Source organism: Neopsephotus bourkii, unplaced genomic scaffold (genome assembly GCF_033783945.1).
Source record: "Neopsephotus bourkii isolate Nb327-2 ecotype Australia unplaced genomic scaffold, CSIRO-AGI_Nbou_v1 NB_941, whole genome shotgun sequence".
In the NCBI taxonomy this organism is placed as follows: domain Eukaryota; kingdom Metazoa; phylum Chordata; class Aves; order Psittaciformes; family Psittacidae; genus Neopsephotus; species Neopsephotus bourkii.
In genome coordinates this window covers 2261878-2270088 of record NW_026901435.1, presented here as the reverse complement: position 1 = coordinate 2270088, position 8211 = coordinate 2261878, and positions in this window count along the sequence as shown.

The window sequence follows — 8211 nt, the reverse complement described above, 5'->3', positions numbered from 1 at the left end:
AAATGCAACAAGAAGTGAGTCATGTAATTCCTTGTCATCTTCTCCAGCCTTCAGCACAACTTCATCAGCTATGTTTTGGGATCCTGTGCAATTCATGGAACAGGATGACTTCCCTGTCTAGAGAAATGTGTGTCCCTTATAGATCCTACTCTGACTCCTGCTAAAAAGAGTGTCAGAATCCATGGTTTAATTTACACCTCTAGGTCAGCTTGAGTCAAATTGTAAGCTAAGTGCTTGGGAGTAGATGTGGCTTAGTGTCTGACCTGCTGTAATTGACCAAAACCTTCTATATGTAAGATTTGCTCGTAAACTAAAAGCAGTGCCATGGTGACTCGATTCACTTAATGTTACTAAAAATACTTACGTCAAATTACTCTTTACTTTAAAATGAAAAGTCCATCTAGTCTCTAGAGCAAGCTTTTGGTTTGGCAAATATGACTCCTTTAGAAATCTTCAGAATGCCGAAGTCAAATGATAGACATTTGGCTGAAACATTGCTGAGAAATACACTGGTCATGTAGTCAGAGCAGGCTTCAATTCGCATAAATATAACTTTCCTTGGAAACATTTAAAATAGTTATTGATCCCTATACTTGGTGTAATTTATTCCATGCTAAGGAAGATGAATATACATAAAAGTCATACATAATTCTAAGAGTTCAGTGCATAAAATGTTTTGGGTGTCATTCTGGAGAATAGAAAGGAAATAATTGGAGTGGATGAGAAGGAGCCAAGAATATTGTGAACCTTCCCATCATTTGCTCTTGGACTTCTCCCTGCAACACCTTCCTCACTTCTGAAGGTTCTTAGACCCTTGAGAGGTTAATGGTAGTTACTATTTCTGTTGTTTTTTAAAATAAAAGTTGTGAATATAAATGCCTCATGAGCTTTAAACAGCTCACAGGTCTCAAAACCTAATTGTTGCTGGAATGAAAACATTCACCTTCAGTGTTTAGGGAAGATGTACTGTGAGTTTACCCATAGAAATGCTGTAGACAAGTTCTTGAGACTTTCTTGTGGGAAGGGAAGATAGAGGCATTTTATGTATGTGCACATTTCTGAATATCCTCGTGTTGTTTTAAGCATGTATTAGGCAGATCCAATTTAATCACAATGGGAAGCCTCTGCATGGGCAGGCAGGCACGTTTCTACAAGCCTTACTGTCTCATACTTTTTCTGACCTGAATTTCTACTGGTCGTTGGTAAGCTGTGTCTCAAATTCCAAGCACTTCTTTGTAGGACTGTGGAGGCAAGCTTTGCAACTCCTCCCTGATAAGGACAATCTGTGTTCTTTTGTGCTGAGAAGAAAGGCTACTTTAAAATTACCATTCACTGTTCTCCCTTACCAGTGCTTCACTGTTTTCAGGAAATAGTTTATGCCCTCATTTTTCAACAAATCATTCCAAGGTAACTGTTAATTTGATTGGTTTCACATTTTCAGTCTATCAATACAGATTTACACTTGTGCTACTGTACTATTCATTGACTCAGTTAAATGTTTTTTTTTTCAGTGTTTTAAAGCAGCTCTACCTTTGACAGGAAACTGGTAGCATGAGATAAGTAACCCTATGCCTGGAATTCCTACAGTTATCTAGAAATGTCAAACCAGAGTAGACTTCAGTCCTCTTACAGTCAGAGAACTGAAGATCAGGTAAGGGGAATGTCATTGAAGAGCTTTCAAATAATGCAGAAACTTGAAACAACTGTCTTGCTTGTGCTTTCTCCTCTGTGGAAATGTTTTATTGCCTTGGAGTGTCATCTGTTAAGCTGAACAGATAATAAAGGGAAGTTAGTTATTGCAGTAATGGAACAGCAGGTAAAATCTGTTCTGACTAGTGAGAGTGCCAGCCAGAAAAGAATAGACTGTTTAAATGACCAAACTTGGACTTTGACTGTTACTACAGAAGGGAATTATATATTTTTTATGAGGAAGCTTGATAAGATGGGTGCAGATAAATTTTTTTCTATGGCAAATATTTGTTTTATGAGACTAAAACTCTGTTTTTATTTAAGCATATTATGGAAATCAATTGAGTTGGAATTTTGCTTCCTGGAATGACTTTCAATTACAGTATAAAACACCAGAATGTCAGAATAATTACAGTCATGTTTGTTTGGTTCAGGTGTTGCTGGATAATGTAATGAAGACAAATACAGTGCTTGCATACTTAAGGCTAAGCTTGTCTCCTAGTGATAATCATGAGTTTCAACTCCACCCTTGTTTGTACAAAGTCATTGTAACTCAACAATGCTATGTTTCTCTTAGCACTTCTCAGGAAGAATGTGCGTCTTGCTGGGAGGCGTGGAATAAATAAAGTTAAAATATGTCACTTTTAGCATATCTGCCATCTAACAGGTTTTTTGCCTCTCTGCACCCTGGAAGCAGAACAATCAGAACTGAGAGTGATGCGAATGTCTTTTGTGAAAACTGTATTAGTTATGGTGGTCATGTGGAGGGATTTACAACTTGTTGCATGTGATCTATGGAAATTCAGCTACCTATGATATAAAATACTAAGCTTTGTAAATTATAAACATTATAATTTTTATTTTTTTAAATATTAGAAGTTTGTAAGATCAGATCAGAACAGCAAGAAAGTTAGCTTTTCAGAAGCACAATAATCTTTACAATTAGAAGATCCTGCAATATGCATGTGGGAAATAGTATTTTAAATGCATGACTCCAATACTGTCTACCATCTGCCAGCATGCTGAGGATACATCTGTTGGATTGGATCCTCAAAGCCCGTTTTATGAATCTCACATGAGGATAATACTGTGTCCCTTCACTTGGTGAAGACGGTGTTGCTTTTGGTTGTGCACCTACAGAGTAGTGCTGTAGCAACAGCAGTGGTACTGTTGGAGATAGTATGGAGAAAGTGGTACCAGATGGAGATAGTTGGACCCTCACCCAGTAACAGGACATGTCATGTATCTGTGTCTCAGACATCGGCAATTATATTGCCTGTAGGAGATGCCTGTAGGAGATGCCTGTAGGAGATGCCTGTAGGAGATGCCTGTAGGAGATGCCTGTAGGAGATGCCTGTAGGAGATGCCTGTAGGAGATGCCTGTAGGAGATGCCTGTAGGAGATGCCTGTAGGAGAGATCTGGGGATTTTTTTGGATGTAGTCCCTTTGACAGAATCAGTTCCCTCATCCTTACTCAGGTTTCTGATTGTCAGGTCAGGTGACTCATACTCATCTTTGCTGGTTTCTGTCAGGCCTGTTTTGCAGGGTTCAAGTGGCAGAGGGAGCCTGAGAGCCCTATTAGCAACTGTGAATTCTGTGAGGCAAGGAGGCACTTAAGTCTTTAGCTGTTTCTCACCCTAAGGACCCTCTGAGGATCTAGCTCTTAAGTCTGTATTCCAAAGAAATCTTAATTCTAGTTACATCCTTGTGATGGAGAGAAATAAGAGCCTTAGAACAGCAGTTGAGGTACCTTAAGGAATGTGTTCAGGAGGGAGCTGGGTGAGAGCCCTAGTCACAGGGATGTAGGTGGAATTTAGACCATATTTGCATGGTATTCAGTACCTAACTGTTGCACCATTCTTGTGTGTTCTAGTGCTTTCCAAATATTTACATTTCTTCTTGGCAGGTAGATTATGTCAGAAATAATGCTGCCTTGAAAAGCACAGTTTAGACTACATGATATCATGAGCAGTAGGACTGTTACTGACCTTTGATTACAATTATAGCTGTAATAGAACTTCAAAGGAGGTATTGTTCTGACTGGGCTCCTGAGCATGTGTTAGAGTGTGTGTTTTGACTCTCCATGTGCTGGTCTGCTTTGTATGTGGTTCACTGTCTCTAATAACTATATAGTGACATTTTCATTAAAGATTTAGCCCCTCTGTTTTTCTATAGATTACAACAGTGTCGAAGTGCAAGGCCATTCCATTCAATAGACATACTTCACTGATGGTGACCTATTCTCCTTAATCTTCCATCCATATCATCAAAGCCTAGAAATCCTTTTTTTCCTAACCCTACTCATAGTGTCAGTGATCACTGGAGAGCACAGATAACTGAATTTGATGACATCAATTAAAAAAAAAAAGAATATATCTAACTTGCATGCAATTTATTAGTACAAATTGCTTTTGGATTACTTGTATTTTCCACATTGGTTTGTGAAAGGAAAACTAATTTGGGCATGTAACTCACCTGTCTGTTTTCTAGAGGGTACAACCCAGGGGGATTAGGTGGGGAATAAAGCATATATCTTTCTTTGGTTGTCCCCATTTCATTGTCTGGCACTAGTACACCAACATATAAACTATATAAACATATAACTTGCCACATTTACGGTTGCCATCGTTACATTATTCTCTCCCAACATTGATCCTGCAGAGAGACTCCAGCAGAGGGGCAAGGCAGGCAGCTCTCATGCTGTAACACATTTGATCACTTCAGCTACTTGCTTCAGTGCTACTGAACTGGAGATCTTGGTACCAGCAACTTTAACCTGGTAAATTCAAACTGAAAGCAGCATGTTTTCCATATGCAGCCTATTGCAGGCTCGGCATCTGGTTTCTTATCACTACAAAGGTTGCTCAGCTAAATGACAATGACTCAATTCCATTACATCTGGGCATTACAGAACTGCTTCCCCAAAGTTTGGTCAGCAATGTTTATGTAAACTGAGGTCAGATACTCACTTCATCTCTAGATTATTTTTTTTTTTTTCCCAAGAAGTCTTATTTGGGCAAAAAAGAGAAAAAGAAGATGCTTAATTGAAATCAATGCCTGACTAATATGAATCCTGTGGTCTGCAATAATTTACTGGGACATAATAGCTAGTGTAGTAAAGCTTGCTGAAATTGGTGGAAACATCTTCATTGACTGACTGGGCTTTCATCCAGGCCAGGTGGCTTCCACTGTTATATCTAAATGTTGTCTCCTATGTTAATGAGTTCAGGACTTTAATAATGTGTATTTTTCTAAATCTGTTCAGGCATGTAAGCAGTACAATACTTCTGCTGGCACCAACTTGGAATCATTTGAGTACTGTCTGCAAACATAATATGTCCTCATTAGCAGTAAGGAGAAATGAATCTTGGGATATAAGGTCCTATCTAAAATGAAATAACCAGAATGCTGGTAGAAGTGTTGTATTGGATGCCTAAGCCTCTGTTCTTGGGCAAACCTTAGCAAGGAAGTACCAATTGCATGACTTCCAGGCCAAAACCTGGGCAAGAGGGCTGAATCTCCCCCATTCTGGTGGACAGGTAGGCTAGAAACAAATAACTAGCTCTTGCAAAGTTGTGTCTCTCTTATGCTTCTGAATACTTGCCCATGTCTTAAATTTAAGGATCTATAGATAAAATTAAAAAAACAGTGAAGACATACCAGTAAATGTGAAATTGCACTAGTCAGTTACCTGATAGTCAAAGCCCCATAAAACTTGCCAAAGTGCGGGACAGTATTTACTCAGAGTAAATTACCTTTCTTAGTACTTGTAAGAGCTTTAAAAAATTTCAATATTTTAACTGATATATTGAGTATTTTGCTTCTGATAGTCTTGTCAAAGGTGAAGTATACTGCTGAATAAATCCATTTCACTTGCTATATGAATGCTTTTGATTTTGATTAATCAAAATAAAAAATTAAGTCTATAATGCAACATGTTTCAGTTGAGGTCTGTTAGATTCACTCTGGTACTCTTATGTACAATCCATTTCCAGTTTAATTATTTCAGGCTGTTTATACTTCTGTTTATCCAAAGAAGGAAATGTAGAAGAAATTAGTATTTGTGGAAAAAAATTCATCTTTTAAGGAAGCTCTTTATATAACAAAATCGGGATTGCTTTTGTCTGTAGCAATCTGAGTGCAACTCAGAGGTAATTGTCACTAAGCTGGTAACCCAGAGTGTATCATTTCACTAGCAAGTACATAAAGAGCGGCAGTTTCCTCACCTGCAGCCTCAAATGCTGGCCTCCGAAGGGAGTCTATCCAGATGAAAATACCGCAGTCTTTGTTTTGCTTTCAGTGTGAAGCTTGATAAGAGTAACGAACACAGAAATGCTGTAGTCCTTGTGATCTATTCTTGGTGGAAATCTACTGTATCCAAACCCATGAGCATATTCCAGTATGCCAGTGGTTTTTACCAGCTTAATGTTTTGATAAGTTTTACAGAAGGTAGTTAACATTTTGCAGGTCCTCACCTCATTCTTGATGAGGTGAATGGAAATGTGGAAGTTGTGGTAGTGTTTCTTACCTGTGGCTGTCAGTGAAAACAGTCTGTAGTTAGCTCCAAAAGCTTGGAAGAGCTTCTGAGTTCCTCAGTAGCCATGAGGTTGTTTCCATAATCCTCTCTCCTGGGACTGGTATATTGCTTAGCCAGCACTTGCTGGATGGGCAGACGGAGTCAGTTCAGAAACCTGAGTCACTGTTGACTCTCATTTCTGAAAACAAACATCATATTCACTTCAGTGGGACTCATGTAGGTGAGCAGAATTTGACCTGATCAGGGAATGACTTAAAGTTGTTGGTGAACTTCAGATGCTCTCACTGGGAGGAAGGAGTGACTGGGATAAACATTATGCAGGCAACTCGTTTAACATAGTTTGTTTCATAGCAAGAGAAAGTGGATACAAAACCTGCTTTCTTGTCTTTCTTGGGGTTTGGGCCTCCATCTGTGAAGTACTTTTGGGTAAAATCTTTTGATTCCTCTGTTCAAGGCTGTGTCAGTCCTTCCATTCAGCTGTGTTGTAAATTATTTATCACAGCTCTGAAGGGGCTGAGTCTAAAGCATGTGGCTATCCTTCTTTTGGGGTGATAAGAGATATAGTAATGAGGGACCTTCTTAAAACAAGTTATTTCTACCTCAGTGGGAAAAGAGGGAAAACAACTGGATTTTACAACAGTAAACATCTTATTTAGTCTAAATTTAATATTGTACTTAAGTATAAGGTAATTGAATTTGGCATAGAGAAAAGGGAGTAACTGTCTTGCTAGCTGTTTTATGAAGAGAAGCTCTTAGGAGATGCAGGATGTTCAGTGACTCACATTAATTAACCAATAACAGCATGCCCTTCTGTTGTTGCTTGTCTCATTTGGGTAGGATAGAACTTGTATTAACAGTTAAGAGTTTCAGGATTTGTTGCTGGTTTTGCTCTTTTACCTCTGGATAAGTAATCCCCACCATTCCTGGTAAGACAATGTTCAAGATGTTTCTCATTTTGCTACAAGGAATAAACTTGCATAAGTTAATGCCTGGGAGTGACATTTGAATATGCCTTTTGTTTGATTATACATATGTAGATGGGTACACATATATTTATATATATATTTATGTAGTATATATAGTGTACGTATATGTTTCGTAACCTCAGAATCACCAGTAGAATATAATTATCACTTGGCGAAAATAAACCACTGATTTTCGCATTCTCAGAAGAGAAATAAAGATAATGTCCTTTTCACCAGTCTGCTCTGTAACACAGGTCCTCTGAATTCATTGGATAGATCTCAGCTGAAGCAAGAGAACATGACTCAGAAGAAAAAATCATCAGAATTTAATGGTGGAAATTCTGTCACAACTTTCATAAAGTTGTTTTGTTTCCTGACGTTTTCATATCCTGCAGAGGATAATATTGGGTATTTTCTGTGCTATGAAAATCTTTATGAATAATTATTTGGAACAATTTAATAGTAACATTACAAGTCAGTTAATGACTGCTTTCTTAATCATAGAATTGGGGTCTGTGTTTTCCCAAGTAAGGCAAGTGAATTTTTTGTTGTCTTCATTTGAAAGAAAGCTTCCTTTGATCTGATGAACAATAAAGCTTCAGCAACTGAAACCTCTCATTAAATTGCTGCAGGGTTCATGAAATTATTCCTCTTTAATCTAAAGAAACACAATTCAAGTATGCATTAAACCTTTGATCTGGATCTGCATCTCCTAAGATATCTCCTGGAGTATCTCTAATTGAGTGATCTAATATGTTTATATAGAAGCAGACAGGAGTGGCATTTGAAGGATTTAGACAGCGTCACATTCTTCAGTAGGATCCTGCTAGGAAGCTAAAATTAGAAAGGAGTTAGAAAACTAGGCTTTGATCAGAGAAGAGAGCTGCCATGAAGGCCCCTATGTGCAAGCAATCCCCTCCTATGTGGTAAAATTGGATTGCTTGCAGCAAGGTGTATTTTTCTGGTAAAGATTCCCAGCATCATACCCCAGGGGAGTCTGAAAATCTATGAGATTATTCA